The sequence below is a fragment of the Saccostrea echinata genome, unplaced genomic scaffold, assembly GCF_033153115.1.
Source record: "Saccostrea echinata isolate AGI-Se365-2 ecotype Australia unplaced genomic scaffold, CSIRO_AGI_Sech_v1 ptg000064l, whole genome shotgun sequence".
Lineage (NCBI taxonomy): Eukaryota > Metazoa > Mollusca > Bivalvia > Ostreida > Ostreidae > Saccostrea > Saccostrea echinata.
This window is the reverse complement of record NW_026889813.1, coordinates 3674455-3692972: the sequence shown is the minus strand read 5'-3', so window position 1 is coordinate 3692972 and position 18518 is coordinate 3674455. Positions and strand designations below refer to the sequence as shown.

Sequence of the window (18518 nt, the reverse complement as noted above, 5' to 3'; positions counted from 1 at the left end):
ATTTTTGTAACTCTCTCTCTCTCTCTCTTTCTCCCCTCTCTCCCTCTCTCTCTTTCTCTCTCTCTCTCTCTCTCTCTCTCTCTCTCTCTCTCTATATATATATACACAATTCTGCTAAAGAAAAGATATTGGACATTTTGTATATAATGAATTGTGTTGAAAAAATAAAATAATTAAAAAAAAAAAAGTTTTTCTTTGGCTTTTATATTCCACACAATTATAATTATCATTGGTTTGCCTCAAAATAGTTGGATGAGAATATGGCTATATTGATTTTAATGCAAATAAGAATTAAATCTAACTTGTGGTCATGTTTTTTTTTTGTTTTTTTTTTTTTTCAGAAAATGACCAACAGTGAAATGACTTAATAAATGTTGTTGTTGTTTTTTTTTTAATACTTATAATAATGTAACAGTGCTATAAATCACATATTTGCACATGAATTTAAAACAATCGCACTAAAGCGTGATTCAAATTCATACCTGTACGCACGAATTGTATGTGCACAAATAAATTAAAGCACCATAAAGTATAAAAGCATAATCATTTAACACTTGTTTTTCCATTCCTTCGTTACCTTAGCATTTTAAAATTTAATACTGTTATCACACTTTCCCCTCAATCACATTACACTTGATACCGCTATAAAAATTACATAAAAGCCCTTAGAGGTTCAAATTTGAACATTTTTAGTACAAAGACATCATAAGCCGAACATTTCATGCATATAAGATTTTAAAATATATTTGTTTTTTCTATTAAAATTTTTAACAGGGATATTATTGCTTCTACACTTTACTTACAAACTAATGACACAATCGCATGTGATCAAGGATCGTAACAAAATTTTCATGTCGTCAGCATATTGGAGTTAAGTTTCTAGTATTTTATGCATTTTGTATTGCATTTTATCAGCTTTTGAAAGAATTGAACACCTCAAAAATTTCTACAATTTTGAAATAAAACATTGTATAAATCTTTTGTTTTTAATTTCTAGTTCTCGTGGTTTTGACACGAAATTCTTCCTTGGGTTTAGAGGAGCTTTGGAATACTTCCTTGGGTATAAATCCTGGTGATGGAAACACAGAAACACTTCCGGTAGAAAGCGTGATTTCCATGGGCACCTTTAGATCGATATTGGTGGATAATTGGTCAAATAACCCACCAGATAAAGTACCTCTTGACTACACTTCCACAGTTTATGGCTTTCATTTCTTGTTTTATATTATATATAATTATATACATGTGTGTGTGTGTGTGTGTGTGAGGGAGGGTGCGTTTGTAAACACCTTCAACTCAGCTCAGGTACTTATTGACACATCAATCAACTCACTACAGTTTTTCAACTCACTACAGTAATCACTGTAGTGAGTTGCCGTTTTACGAAAAATGGGTAGTTCTCGATTATTTATGCCCAAAAAATCGAGAAAAAAAGTTGGTGTCATTTGACGGTTTACACCCGTATTTTCACACGCCGACTTATGATCAAAAAATGGCACTTACACACTTTACTCGGTTTTGATTCTAGCGCATGCGCAATGCAGACTAATACTATGGCCGACTTCCGGTGTGTAATGATCTCGATTTTTCTACAAAGTAACAAATGATCTCATCAGGTAAGTTAATTTTCTGTTGATTTTACCGTGAATTAAAACGTTAATTACAAAACATCACATCGTTTCCATATACAAAGATATTAATCAATCACTCGATAAACATATAGTATTTAGATTTCGTTGTTTATATGCCCTTGAAAAATTTATGTTCAAATCCCTTAGTTATAATCCACAAAATAAAACTTAAAGGTTAAAGAATTATTTAAATATATTTCCATATAACTTTAAATCCACTACATGGCCCAATCCATTTGTTAAGCATAATTTGCAGTCGTCATAGAGTCTAAGTTCGAATTTTCTCGAATTATTCATAATGTTGACATGTTTCTATTTCATACACTCGTATCAATTAATTCTGTTCAACTTATATAAAAAATTATACTTCATGTAATATATCAAACGTATCTGGTTCTTTGTTCTAGTTATGAACTGAACTGGAATTATCTCTATCCTTTATAGTCACACATATTGCCATCAACACATCTTCAGTTCAGAAGTTTAATAAATTATTTTATGAAGTTAGAAATTATTTATCTTATTTATCTTTGTCCAAGACATGCACTTCATTTGTAATTTATTCTTTATTTAAAAAAAAAATGCTTCAAATATGTATGATTACAAAAGTATTTATCAGTACGTTCTCACCATATAAGAATCACACTTTTCGATTTTAAATGTTTCTCGACTGATTTTACAGAATTTCAAATGAACAAATTCATTTAAATATTTTCTAATACAATGTCCCTGATGTATGTCACAATGGAACACCTGCACATGTATTGTATAAAAAGAATTGAGAAAGATTAGATATCTTTATAATGGAGGTACGTGTATGATAGACTGTCTTGATTGGAAGGGGAAATGCATTTTTAAAATACAACGGCTAATGTAGACAAGATCAGAGTTCTCTTTCATCCAAAAATAAAGTATGCTCAGTTCTTCTTGTATGTGTCCTTAAAGCTGGTAAACTAATCAAAATATGAAAATCTGCAATTTTTTGTACATGTATTCAGACTGGAAACTTTAATCATTAGTTGCTTACCTGTCCGTGTAAGAGAAATAATTACAGTCTCTAGACTTGATGTGGTGTGATTACGGTAATTGTAAAATGTGGTTTCCAAGACTTTACCTTATTTATTCATTAGAGTTAGTGATTCATGTTCAGTATTGTTTAATCAGAAGGAGATGATCCAGGAATTCTTCCGGGGGGGGGGGGGGGGGGGTTCCATCCCCCCCTCCCAAAAATCCAACTGAGAAATTTACCCAAAACTTAAAAAATAAATAGATAAATTTTAAAAAACGCAAACTTGTCCATCCCCCCCCCCCCCCCGAGAAAAACTACACCATGCAAATTTGAAAAATCAAAAAAAAAAAAAAAAATAAAATGAAATAAAATAAAAAAATAAAAATAAAAAAATATGAGTGGACTGGACTGGATCGGTGCATGAATTGCTAAACATTGTCCATCGTATATATGAAGAACTGCATAAATTTTACACTTAGTCTAATCAGGGACTATATATAGAAATATCTATTTGAACATTGTTAATGCCTCTCCCCCTCCCCCTTCTCTATTTACCATGTTTATTTCTAGTAAAAAAAAAATTGTCTGATTAACCTATTCTACTCAAATTTACTCAAGTAATAAACATTTTTTTTTCTGTGTAAAATTTCATTCCGAGTCATCACCGGAACGAATTACTACTTAATCGTAACTGTTGTGGCGTGATGCTTGATTGTGAACCTAATAACATAGAAATACTTATTGGATTATACCTTCGATGTCATTCTGTGATTTATTTTAGTATGGTAAGTATAGAGTAAGAAACGTTATATAAAGGTGTAAATGACAAGTTCAAAATATTTACATGATAAACAAATCAGAGGTCATTCGAGTCACGTATAAAATTATTAAGTCATGCATGTGATATCAGTCAAGTGCAGATATTTCACAAAAGTTTGGTTGTGCATATATTTTAAACCTTTCACTGTGGTGTTTGTGAGCGTGATACGTGATACAGCTGTGATACCAACACGTAAAAGAAGATAGGCTAAGTAAGACTTTTGTAAATTCACATACACACACAAAAGATGTAAAGGTTGCTCCACACCTCTTCAAATTAAGGCTTTGCCACACTACAGCATGTACAAAGCTTAAAAAACCTGCATCGACGTACAGAAAGATTAACATACTCGCTGGCATATGCTGAAGGCTTGTGCCATGCACCATAATCATGATAATTGCATTGAAGTAAAAAATTTTTAAAATGGTCATTAAATCAACCATATTAGCACCAAAGTGTGCATTCAATTTTCCCTTGGCTCTGTTCATTGGAAAGATTTCGACATTATATCTTTTAAAGGAAAGGTTTGTTTTGTTTGTATGTTGTTTAACGTCCCTCTCGAGAATTTTTCACTCATATGGAGACGCCACCACTTGCCGGTGGAGAGCTGCAAATTTTGTCCTATACTCGGCATTTATGGCCATTGAGCAGTGAGGGATCTTTTTTGTGCCAGCACCTACTGTGACAAGGGACCTCGGTTTATACGGTCTCATCCGAAGGACCAGTCTCCACGTCCCACAGTGGGATTCGAACCCACGACGTAAGAATCAACTCCTTACTCCGCGACTCTAGAGCAGACGCTCTAACCACTGCGCCACGCGGGCAACTTTAAAGGAAAGGAATTGTATAGTTTGATATGTGCACACCCTAGATTTTGGAAATGTTAATGCTCTACTTTTATTGTTTTAATTACTTTCATTTTCAGATGTTTATTTTTTGCGAATGTGTGCATTTGGCCGGAAAACAATCTGACATTCCACCTTGAGATGTTATTTGAGAGTTGTTCCATCCTAAAATGTAAAGCAAGGATTTAAAACGGTGTGAGAAAAGGTTAACATTGTCGCCTATGGGAAATGTATTGGTGGACTGTATACCCCATATATATTGAGTACGTCTATTGGTAAGCATGCTATGAGAAATTTTACTTGTTAAAAAAATTGTACTTTCAGGTTGAGTTGAAGTTTGTGATTTAATAATATTATCATTTCCAATTGTTGAAATCTATGAAATACACAACTTTTATTTTGCTTAATGTGCATATTTTAAAACAAATCGAGTCGCAATATAGTGTTCTTCCAAAATTTTGAGGTGAAATAGACATAGTGTATATAGACACAGTTAAGGCACGGAACCCATATAGGAAATTTAGAAAAAATGTACGGGCTCCACATACCCAAGATATGGACACAGAATCTGAGGCTGAAAGCAAGGTGTTCTTGTGCACAGAAACCAATGTGTAGGCAAGGAATCCTTGTCCCAAGAAGACAGTTTCTAACTTACAAAATTTGAATGAGGCAGATTTGGTTCAAACTATATACATGTATTTTTAATCTCACGGCTTTCTACATAGCATGATCATAACTTCCTTTGTGCAAATCAGATTAGAAGGATTCATGATCCTGAGCTAATATAGCTTGTGTCTTTCTTACTTTATAAAAGATACATAACTAATATACATGTATATCACTTGGAATTGTACTTAGGTCAACTTGAATGATTTTGTCACTTTTGAACTGAAAGTCTAAGTAAGTAAGTCTAATATAGAAGCCATTTGAAATCTTTATCCTTGGATGTTTAAATGCAAGCTGACAGACATTGAAATAGTCTTTGTTGATCAATGATGATTTAACCTAAGTTAACAATCTCATTTCATTTTGTGTCATCACATGATAAAGAAAGTTATGATTTTATTAAATTCAAATTGAACAAACTTAGGCTGAAAAAAACAACAACATGTATTTCCCATAACCCAGCTGACCTAATTTTACCCCACCGACTCTACTACTTTTTATTCCAAATCGAGATTTTGAATCATACTTTTGTTCATAGTAAAGTTTTCTCATAGTGCAGTCCATAAAATGCATGTCTCGTACACTGTAAAAACCTGTCTATCCATCCAAGAGTTTTAAAGAGTACTCCTACTTTATTTATATATATATATATATATATATATATATATATATATATATATATATATATATATATATATATATATATATATATATATATATATATATATATGTGTGTGTGTTTGTTTGTTTATTCATATACATACATGTATGTTTATGTACATGTATATGATAGAAAATCAATGTACAGAATAATTAATTGATGCTCTCAAAATAAAAAGTGTTGCTTGCGTGACGCAGTGGTTAGAGTGTTTGCTCTAGAGTCGCGAAGTAAGGAGTTGATCCTTAGATTGCAGGTTCGAATCCCGGCCACTGTGGGACGTGGAGACCGGTCCTTCGGATGAGACCATATAAACAGAGGTCCTATGTCGCAGTAGGTGCTGGCATGAAAAAGATCCCTCACTGCTCAAATTGGCCCTGAGAGCGGAGTATAGGTCTATTAATTTGCAGCCCTCCACCAACAAGTGGTGGCATCTCCATATGAGTGAAAATTTCTCGAAAGGGACATTAAACAACAAACAAACAAGTAAACAAAATTAACAGTAAAGTAAAAAAAAGTTATTCCCTACTTACCTAGCCTAATTTTTTTTAAGCATATGTCACCAGAAACACATAATTTTTTTCATTTGGCCTAATTAAGTTAAATTACTATAGAATTGTGCATTGAATCATTTGATTCTTAATAAGAAACTACTATAAATTGTTAAAATGATAGTGTAGATAAGTTATAAAAATGAATGTGGCACTCTCATACATGTATTAATTCCAAACTTTAAAAATTCTAAAACTAATCAAATTAATAATGTAAAGCATTGTAAAGTTTGTATTCAGTCTCTATTTGGCATCTACAGCAACATCAGGGGATTCTCCAAGATCCTAACCCAGATCTAGATGAATTAATTAAGGCACATGCAGATCTCATGACTCCATATTTGGTTATTTTTTGACATGGCCGGTTTCCCAAATCAGGGTCTCCAGGTATGGGAAATGGCACAGGTTTCTGGTACAGGTTTTTCAGAATCCATGAGTTCATGTAGGGAACCTAGCACAACTTTCTGTGAAGGGTTTATTTGTAAAACTGTGTTATGTAATATTTCAGTCATTATCCCATGCCTGTTCCTGCCTTGACCACTTTTTGTCATGGCTTTCTAATTACATATTTTACATATATAGGAGCAGAAATGCTACTCTGTTACAAGTTTATGGAAGCTAAATATGTGCCTGTGTTTAAACCACCCAGACTGTTTCATATGGGAGTACCCCCCCCCCCCTCCCCCCTTATGAACACACAGCTAATGCTCATACCTCCTGTTGTTTACAATTACATGTATGTAGCGTGTAAATTCAGTTAATGTGTCAATTTATATTATTTATTAATTCAAAGCTAGGTTGAGTATATTTCTAGATAAGGATTCAATATGTACACAAAAATTCACAAACAGGGTCGGAATCGGTATTCAGTCAAGTTCAAGGTCAAAGTGAAAGTAGTGTACTCAATGTACGCAGAGTCTTGCAGTATGTAAGTGACATGCATGTGCCATTTTATAAAGGGGTATAAATGAAAACTATTTTCATGGAACAGGATTACATGAATAAGGACATGTACATTCTTTGGAAGCAGTCATTCAACTTACTCAAGTGTGTGTGAACATGCACGCTAACATTTTTCATATTTTATTGATAGCATGATACATGTATTAATTTTGTCTAATGTATTATTTTTCACCATGGTCAGTAAAACATGCTTTTTACCTGTATTAATTATTTAACAAAACAATATTGGGACTTGAATCAGTGCAAGATGAAGCAAATTCATAATTTATGATTATTTTCAAATTATGGCATAAACAGCTGATAAAGGGAACATGGAAGGTTTGTTTGTGTGTAATGTCTGTCTGTGAATGTTTTAGGTGCATGTTTTGTGATACTGAAATATATAACATCGATTTTTTTAGGTTCATGGTGATACAGGAAAACTTCAAGGTTCCTGCAAATGGTGTTGAAAACTATTGGCCAGTAAACACAAATTAAACCCATTTAATTACATCTTGAATCTTCACCAGTAGAAAAAAGATGGCAGTACTTTTAATGCGTAAGTAGAATTGTTTTGAAAAGCTTCTTTTTTTGTTTTGGGTGGAATGAATGATTAAACAAATACATAAGAGTTGAAATCTCTTTAATACAGGGTGTTTCAACGAACATGTCCTGACTTTGCATGTTTAGTGCTTCTTTTACTACTTCACTCATGATTTTATGAGTCTGTCAAAAAAGGAAAGATCAGTGTTTTGTAACGATTTATCTGAAAATAAACATTACTGTAACAATGTATTTTTTATAGTTTTTTGAAAGAAACACTGCATTTACATGAAGTGTTTTATTCCAAAGATTTTTTAAAATCTCATGATCATGCAGGAAGTATGATTATATTCCTAATCTCGTTCTTTACACCCAAAATGTTTGACATCTTTTTTTATGTATCATACCCTGTACAAAATGTTCCACCTGGAGAAAAAGGTGTAATCAAGACAGAATTCTGGGTAAAATTCCAGGCGTAAAACTTACTATAACTATTAAAGCAATATAAGCGGAAACCAAGCGTTAACCAAGCAGAGACTAGCTGAAAATTTGTGGCAAAAATGTAAATTAGCTCCGCCTGGAAATTGACATTCTGCCTGCATGGAAATTGAAATTCCACCTAGAATTGAAATAACAGGATCCCTTCCGAATATAGATTCCGTCTCAACTGTCCAAAGTATTTCTTTTTATAATTTCCAGCTATTTTCCCCCTGAACTAAATTCAGCCTAGAATTTGATGACTGGAATCTGTTAAATTTAGGCGGAATCTCTGAGACGGAATATCAGAAGGTTCAGTATCCCCCTGTATTACGCCTGGAATTTGTGCATTCCAAGTGGAATATCCTTGGTGTCCAGTCAAATTCTGGGCGGAATCCACCTCAATTGTTTGTACAGGACTAAATCATGATCACTAAAATGTTTACTAATTTCACATCAGTCAGTCATAAAATTTGAGCGCCAACGTGACTCTGAATTACCTTACTACCTGCCAAGAAGCTAGAAAGCTAAAAATACATGCCGGTTTTTTTTAGTAAAGGTTGTTGAGAATCATAATTTATTCATTTTGTTTTCCAGAATTTTTCCTTGGTCTGTTCGGACTTATTACCCACAGATTTTATTAGTCCAAATGAAAATGTATTAGTCTGATGAGACTAACCGACTAACATTAGTGTCAAAAACCCTGACATTAGAAAATCTCAGGCATATGTCTAGTCAGACCATGCTTACACTGTAAAAAAACATGATGCTGGAAAGTTGAATTGAAAATTTAAGTCTCCTTTATCAGTCTCTACCAAAAACTTTTAACTAAATCAGTAGAATTAATATATAATTCATGGTCTTTCCCAAGTGTTTAGACTTTATATTTTGCAATAATTACTTAAGTGTTCATTATTAATATCCCTTATCTTAATTCCTGAAACTGACAAATCACAGTAGCCTAGACATTAGTTGTTGCCGGTACTCGCATTATAATCAATAGGTCCCTGTTCAATTCTTGTCCTAGCACCTTGTCAATCCAAGATGTTTGAAATAGGTAATGAGATTGTTCGATCACTAAGCCGTGACTATAGAAGTGAAAGATGCATGTCTTTCAAATGAAATTTTAAAAATCAAGGTATCATTTCAGGATACGCACAATAAAAAAAACCCCGTACAGTGTTAAGCTACTAGTATACACTGTAGTGAAACCAAATATTGAAATTTTATGCTATATAGTGTCAGGTTTTTGTTTTTTTTCAACCACAAGTTAAATCCCCTCAAATCATGAGAATTTAACCCAATGAAAATGACCAATTTACCATTAATTGAGAAACTTACATGTATTTGAAAGCTTCCTGAAATGCCAGTAGTGTAGATTCAAGTTTGTTCAATTCATGGCCCCCAGGGGTAGGGTAGGGCAACAGAAGAATATCAAAGTTTACATGGAATGACAGAACCATGATTTAAATAATAGTCATATTTATTATACATGTATATCCATGTCCTTACCAAATTTCTGTTGCAGTTTTCTCAGCAACAACTCATTGCAGGTGCTTGATATATTAGCACACTCTTTGTTTAGGCATGCTAAGTTTAGGAATTATTTTTGTAGGAATCCGATGTGAACTTCCTGTTTATCCCTCCAATTCTGTCCATACTATATTTCCATCACAGTTTTCTCAACAACTATTCAAGGATGATGCTTGAAAGTTTAGCACACCTTTAAATTGTTTAGGCATGCCATATGGTGGGATTCATTTTTGTATGAATTTGATGTCAACTTCCTGTTTATCCCTGTGCTTGTCCGTACCAAATTCAAATCAGTGCGGGAATTATAATTACTAGTGAGCATTGGCTCACAGACTTCTTGTTTTCTATTTGATAGGAATGTCTTTTAATTTAATTAGATAAAATCCTTATTTAGTTCTTCACAAATATTCTGAGAATGTTCTTTTTTTATAAGATGTGTAACCATTACTGTTTCTTGAGTCAAGATTTTTTTATTTATTTTACTGATATTTATTTCTACTAGAAGCAGCTACTAAGGAAGATTAAATGAAGGAAGATCAGGAAATGGAGAAAAAGCTGAAGAACAAGGAGGACAAGATGAAGAAAGAACAAGGTTATTACATATGTATCTCACAGTATTTTTACAAAGCCCTTCCAAATCCTGATTTATATAGTTTTTTTGTAAAACTTAAGAATGAATTCTTAATATATAGTTCTTGACCCTTAAATATAAATAAAGAAGGTAACATTTTTTACAGGGCACAGTGACTTGCAGTGTGTGTACATGTAACATTATTACAACAACTATATCATGGGTCCATAATTTTGAGTAAGTCATTCATCAAGTACTTTATATGTACTGGAAACCATTTCTGAGGGGGATAAAGTGATGGAAGATAATGAGCCGGAGGGTGGAATGGAAGAGAAAGGGAAAGAGATAAAGAAAAAGGCAGAATGAAAAAGGACTAGGTAATTATTATCACAGTACCCCCCCCCCCCCTTCCCAATCAATGTATTTCTTCAAGTCAACAAAATTACCGGGTACTTATCTTATTCCTTCATAAATATTTTTAGAAAAAAATTAAAACATCAACTTTGACTGGATGTAGTGACTTGCATGTGTGTAATTAGCTATAGTCAATACAATGACCTGGTCAGCAAAAACAATCTATCATTAAGTCGAATGCGGACTGATGTTTTTAATACTAATTGTTAGGCCATTATTTACACATTGAATTGTCTGTTTACACATTGAATTGTCTACAGACTTTTCCGTTTTCCAGATCATGACAAGGAGCACACAGCGAATGTGACTGATCGGCAGAGGATGTTTACTCCTATATTGCACCTGATCCCACCTCTGATGTTTTTATAGGTCCGTGTTTGCTCTGCTCCTGATTTGTATTTTTTCTATGGACTCTTGAGCTTGATTACTGTTCATTATCTCCATAATTACATGATTGTATGATTAAGCGGTATTTGAGTACTCTTTACTGGAACCCAGGAACATCTTTATTTTTTTTTTTACTTTGTGTCATCTAGTTTAAGATGATGAGATTGGACTGTATGTAGGTAATTCATCATGAAAAATGTTACATGTTACATGACTATGCCTTGACTTTACCTTAGGCTGAAAATGTCGATCAAGACACATTTCTAGTCTTCTTGGCAGGTACTTGTAAATCTGTTCAGTTAAGTTTTTTTTTTCTTTTGTGTGAATTAAGCTGCACACTTGGAAACTTGTTAGTTGATGCCTCTTATAGGGGAAACATGTTATTTCTTGACAAGGCTTTAATAGCAGCAAGATATATAAGTGAATTTAAGGTCATGGAAATATTTTAGGTAATGATGAAAGTATGTATTCCACATTCTAGTACCAAAACATTTCTGTCAAAGTCAAACAAGTACTTGAAAATGAATAAGGTACTAACCACTCTTTCCTCAGATAAATCACTAAAAAAGTTCAGTATGCCCAGATTTTTCATGAATCTGGTAAAATATGAAAATTGACAAACTGAATTTTTGTCAGTTTAGTTGTTTATTGAATTGGATTTTTTTTTTTACAGAACTTGCAATAGAAGAAAAAGTTTAGGGAAATTAAGAGGAAGAAATTGAAGATGAAAAGAAGAGCTCTGGGAGGAAAAAAGTGAGCATAGTGCAGTTATTTCTATGATTTTACATTTTAGTGATGGATTATCAGATGCAGTCTGAATTATAAACCTTATCTACTGATAAAGAAGATGGGTGAACAAGGCAAGTAAATGCCCATTGTGTGACAAAAAAGATTTAAAGAGTTAAATCTTAATCATGTCAAAATTTTCTTTGATATTTCATTTAACATTAATGTATACTTTATGTAAAATCTTTGCAGTTTGCTACAATCTTATAAAGATTAATACTATTGATCTATGAAATAGCAGATACACACCAAAAGAGGGCAAAAATGATCATTTTTTCCTCCTATATCATACTTTTTGAATATGAGTATAGGTCTTCACTCCATATTTTGGTAAGATTATACTCGAAGCATATTTAAAACTTTTCCTATTTCGGTTGACAAAAACATGGTGAAATGACCTACTCTTCTAAGAAAAAATGCACTTTTATGTCACAACAACATTCATATCTTTCAGAGAAATATTTGAAATCCATTTAGTCAAGAGTCACATTTTTAAATGTGATTTACATATGTAAATGTCCATTTTTGTCATGAGCTACATGTATGTAGTGTAGTGGTTAGCATGTTAGTCTCTAAGAAAAAAAATGAGGATTTAATTTCATTGCTTGGGTTTGAACCCCAACAATACCACTTTTTTTAATCATAGAATGATTTTTGCTTAAAGAATTTTCCACAGAAAAGTTTTGTTTGTAGTATAATGTTATACCTTTCAAAAAGAAGAACTTTACTCTCAATACTAAATTCAGTATTTGAATATGACTTTTATACATTTGAAGCTATAGGCCTTTTGCATGCCTTGTTCACCCATCTCCTTATGCACATTATGAAACATATAAAATTAATTACATATTACTGTTACTTGGTAGACTTTTAGTGTAATTAAAATTAGGTCTTTCATTTTACTCCATTTATTAATATATGTTACTAATGAGAGACAGATAAATATACAGGAAAAGCTAAATGAATCTAATATTCTTATAAGTGACTTGCTTGGATGCATGTTTTTATTTTGAAAAATCCTTATTTGTCTAGATGCATGTGTTCTGTGAGTACTTATATAGTCCTAACTGTAAAGATTCCAACCTTTTGATATGTAAATTATAGAAGAAGATGAGATTAAAGTTTGGCTCTTTAAACTGGAAAGCTTGAAAGGAAATTAATGGCAAGGGCAAAAGAAAAGGATAAGGCCATTCCAAGTTTTTTCTATGTTTAGCGTCTGCGTGTGCCTTGGTTTTTGACACCCCATATCAGAAAAAACATACAGAACTAGTGCTAATTGTAATGGTAACCATTACAGATGTTCCCCAAACGGCTCCCCAATCCCTTATGATGCCCCATTCCCTTCAAGCTTCATTGAATTAGACAATACTTTTGTAATATAGATGGACACTTTATTTTTAAGGGTATTTTATTGGAAAACTACTCCGATATAGCCATATGGGTATTAGCCAATCAAATTTCAGCACATGTGCTTGCATGTGCTTTCTACATTTAACACATAAATTTTCTTATAGTGTCTCACAATATATACATTTGTGTTAAATATCAAAGATTTTCATTGTAAAATAAAAGAGATATATCCATTTAAATATTAGCCAATCAGAATTCAGCACACGCACAGGCATGACGTTGCATTCAATTTTGAAAGTATCGTACTGTAGGAGCCAATGTGCCTGTCTATATTATAAATTTCATCCTCTTTAGTTGAAAACCAAGGGAGTTATAGTCATTTAAAGTGTCAGCCAATCGGATTGCAGCACATCTGCATGCACGTGTTTTCAAGCAATATCCTATATAATATGTTGTAGAACCTTATAATATATACTTACATGTATATTTTAAATTTCAATGTGTTTTCTCAAAAAAACAAGGAAGTTATTGAGATTTTTGTATCAGCCAATCAGAGTGAAGTGCATGCACGTGGGTTAATGCTAATTTGACCAAGTCATTTGTCTAGACTACTAATGTAATTTTATATTCTGAGTTTCAAAGCAATTCATCAAGAAATATAAAAGTTATGGCTATATTAAGTATATCAGCCATTTCACTCATCGCACGCGCGCGCACGTGCATACAAAATGACCTTTGTTCCGCACATCTACACAACATTCCTATTAACCCTAAAAAGGTTTCATCTCAATCGGATGAGTAGTTTCCGAGAACACTCGCGGACAATAAAGTACCAGAGAAGAAATTTCGAAAAAAGAAAGTAAAAACAATATGTTCCCAAACTTCGTTTGGGGAACATAATAAGGAGTCCTGAAATCAGTTATTCTGGTCAAAATCTTTGAATTCTGTCAATTTCTATAAATATTTGTCTACAAGATGTCATATTAGGAATATTTTAAGCATTTAATACCTCGGTTTTGCTGAAGAATAGATCTTTCTAAGAGAAAAATAGATTTATAAAATCAAATCTTTTGAATGACGTCATTTTTACGACTATAAAGTCTCTGTTTTATTTTTTTGGTTTGTGTGTTTTTTGTGAATAGGTAGGTAGGTTTTTGAAAGATGGGTGGATGCTAAACAGAGAAAAAACTTGGAATGGCCTAACCCAAAATTTCAGAAAGTGTATGTTAAGTTGTGAATATACTGTTATGGAACGCCGCGGCTGCCTTATGTGGAGAACATTCATTATATGCTGATACTTTAACATTGTATGCTGATACTTTAACATTATATGCTGATACTTCAACATTATATGCTGATACTTCAACATTATATGCTGATACTTTGACATTATATGCTGATACTTTAACATTATATGCTGATACTTCAACATTATATGCTGATACTTTGTCATTATATGATGATACTTCAACATTATATGATGATACTTTAACATTATATGATGATACTTCACTACATGGTGCTTTAAAAAATAAGTTAAACATCGGAATCATCATTCTTTGACAAGAGAAAAAATCCCCAAAAAATCGTTTTCAATTGCATAGTTTTAGTATATATACATGTACATGTATTGGTGTATATATATGTACATGTATTGGCATATTGATGGGACGAAAGGGGGAAGGGGGAATGTGTAAGCAGTCTTGAATACACTGGCTTATTTGGAAAGGGTAGAGAGTAAATATATAATATTAAGAGTGAACTAAACAAAGATAGCTTTGCAAAAAGGGCGTGTACTGCGCAAAATTTTTAAGATATTTTGGAAGTTTAGGAACTCTTCATGGTTATAAAACTTGGTTGTTTTTTTTAATCAATGATGGTACAGGACATCAAAGCAGAATAATACAATTTATGGGACACACATTTGATTCGTTTTTTTGGGGGGGGGGTTCAATTTTTTTTCCGAGTCAGATTATTTATTTTCATGTCACTAGATTATTCATTTTCTAGATGACCAGGTACAGATTATTTATTTTCACACAAACTGAACAAAAAAGTCTATCCTAACTCAAAAATACTATTTCTTTGGGGAGAGGGGTGTGGCTACCACTACGCCGAAGTCTTCCCAGTGAAGGACATACTGATTTATTTTCAGCATTTTCAAGGACAGATTATTAATTTCCATAATATGATAGCCCCCCTCCCCACCCATCCCCCCCACACCCACATTACATGGTCGTTCCGGCCTCAGAACCACGCTTCAGCACTTAAGTTCTTGATAGCTCTGCGCTTTAAACCGCTTTTATATGTAATTTTTAAATCGGTAGGAAGGGGGTTGTTGTTTAGAGATTTCATTGTTATGACAACTACATAGTAATTTCGGCTACTAATGACTCAAAATCTTTTCCAGAATCTAGCTGCCATTGCCTTTTTAACTGGACTATTTAAGCTGATCTATACATCCGATGCCATGCATGCGATCATTCTGGAAAACTGTAAAATCACCGAGACTTAGCTTATGAAGTTAGTTAGAACTTTGTGAATATTTACGTAATTGTAATCTTGCCAACCCCACCCCCACCCCCTCCCCAAATTTTTTTTAAAAAATTATATATAAACTCAAAAAAAAATTTAAACATCCAAACAACTAATATATTTCACTAGAAATTCTTAAATTTCAATTAAATTATACCTCATGAAGTATAAATTCATCTAAGAAATCATATCAAAATACATATATTTACTTGTATTTATTAATTCATTTTTTGCAATAATGCGTATAATCATGTAACTTGTACAACCAGTAAACACATTCCAGAGGCGTATACAGGATTTCCAGATTGGGGGTGGGTGATATTAATGACAACATAAACTCAAAATACTTGTAGTAAAAATGAGTATATAAGAGCAAAGGTTTTCTCAAGATTTAGGTTTTCTCTATTGAATATCAAAAACATAAAATTTTCTAATTTGTTCCTTTCTTTCATCCTCTTACTTTTTTCTTCATTTTTCTTATTTGGGGGGGGGGGGGGGGGGGCTCTTTCACCTTTCACACATATATCTGCCACTGTCCTTTAGACTGCTTAAAATTACCAACTTTTTTAAATAGACAAACTTTATACTTTTATTCATAACATGTAGGTTCAAGGATCTGCTAAACTTTTATCAAAAGAATTAATGCATTACACATACATGTATTTTAAGATATAACGTTAGTTTTCCGTAAAATGATGAATGTGAACAACGATCGAAATGTCTATATCCACTGGAACCTTAAAGTCTGGCCAAAGAGACCTGTTTAGCTGAGGAAAGGCGTGGATACGTCGAACAACCTGCAATATTCCATCCGATTTGGTAATCTACGATCGTATTCTCGTACGTTCTGTTGCATGCGTTTTGGACGATTATGGTATCATGATCCCGATATTTAACCTATTTTTAAAGCACCATATAGTGAAGTATCATCATATAATGTTAAAGTATCATCATATAATGTTAAAGTATCAGCATATAATGTTGAAGTATCAGCATATAATGACAAAGTATCATCATATAATGTCAAAGTATCAGCATATAATGTTAAAGTATCAGCATATAATGTTGAAGTATCAGCATGTAATGTCAAAGTATCAGCATATAATGACAAAGTATCAGCATATAATGACAAAGTATCAGCATATAATGTCAAAGTATCAGCATATAATGTCAAAGTATCAGCATATAATGTTAAAGTATCAGCATATAATGTTGAAGTATCAGCATATAATGTTGAAGTATCAGCATATAATGACAAAGTATCAGCATATAATGACAAAGTATCAGCATATAATGTTAAAGTATCAGCATATAATGTCAAAGTATCAGCATATAATGTTTAAGTATCAGCATATAATGTTAAAGTATCAGCATATAATGTTAAAGTATCAGCATATAATGTTGAAGTATCAGCATATAATGAATGTTCTCCACATAAGGCAGCCGCGGCGTTCCATATACTGTAAACATATTACTTTTCACTGTGTATTCTTTTTAGCACCTTTGGCGGAAAGCAATGTCTGCTAATTCAAGTACAACGCTAAATGTCATGCACAAATACACATAAACATTAACAAATGCGCTAAATCAAATCCCCGCTAACTTGCTCAGTAATCAACTTCTGCCAAATATCGTACACGCTAAATATTATACATTTACAGTAATTCAAATTCAACAGGCTAACAAGTTCTAAAGGATATAATCATTTAATACAAATCAAATACACAAAATGTTAACTAGCTATTTTAGGAATTTTAAATTTATTCTTGTCCTTTTGCTTTTAAAGAAGTGTTGTTGTGTCTTAATTAAGATTGGAAACTTGATCATTGATATATTTTATTTCATTTTAATGTAAAAGCCTTAATGGTTTTATTATATATGTATTTCAGTTCCATTTGTTAAGAATGTGTGGACAAAAGAAAAATAGCCATAGCAGAGTGCCAATGTGGAGTGGAATAAGTCAGTATGACTTGATCGTGGTCAATTGAAGTGTTTAAATGCCCCTCCAGAAAGCAGAACAATCTTTGAATTTGCAAGAAAGAGTATAAAATTTGCTGTTAAAATATCATAACAGTTAGACAAAGATTAAATAACAAGTACACGTTCATCTAAAGAATTCTTTTGTCTCAATAGTGATTCATGTGTAAGTACATGTAACAAGTGCTATAATGACCTGATATACATGTAAGTGTGTTTTAGGAGCATGTTGACTCTATTGTAAATGTATTGACTCATTATATGACCTCATTTATATATATATCATTATATGAATGGTAGTGTAGTAAGTCGACATGTGTGTTAGCTGTGTAGGTTATGATGTGTGGTAATTTTGTGTACGTATGTAGTATGGTGACTTGTGTTGGGAATATATAATTTTATGTGTTACTGGTATAGCTCATCGTGTGATTTAAAATGGTTATTTGTAATGTATATATCACTAGTGTGTGACTCGACATGTGTGTTAGTAGTGTAGTGACTCGACGTGTGTTAATAGTGTTGCTTATTATGTGTGGTAATTTTGTTATTTGTTATGTAAGTTGTACATGTAGTATGGTGACTCGTGTGTTGGAAATGTATAATTTTATGTGTGTTACTAGCTCATCGTGTGTTTTAGTATTGCTATTTGTAGTGTATATATTAGTAGTGTAGTGACTCGACATGTGTGTTAGTAGTGTAGTGACTCGACATGTGTGTTAGTAGTGTAGTGACTTAACATGTGTGTTAGTACCGTAGCTTATTATGTGTGGTCATTTTGTTATTTGTTATGTGTGTTGTACATGTAGTATGGTGACTTATGTGT

General features: G+C 32.6%; 2 long non-coding RNA genes across 3 annotated transcripts in view; both read left to right on the top strand.

Annotated features, from left to right (window-relative positions):
• Positions 1–1013: 1013 nt before the first annotated feature.
• The window catches only part of LOC133175898 (uncharacterized), a 36914-nt gene continuing 19409 nt past the window's right edge, over positions 1014–18518 (top strand). The window contains exon 1 of the long non-coding RNA XR_009719344.1: positions 1014–1173. This is a non-coding gene — a long non-coding RNA (uncharacterized LOC133175898). The remainder of the gene's footprint in view (positions 1174–18518) is intronic.
• On the top strand, positions 7568–17765 carry LOC133175914 (uncharacterized). 2 transcript variants are annotated; one of them, XR_009719349.1, is made up of 6 exons: positions 7568–7681; positions 10178–10267; positions 10413–10623; positions 10938–11029; positions 11721–11800; positions 17608–17765. It is a non-coding gene; the product is annotated as an uncharacterized LOC133175914 (long non-coding RNA). The 2 variants fall into 2 exon arrangements; XR_009719350.1 differs by lacking the exon at positions 10938–11029.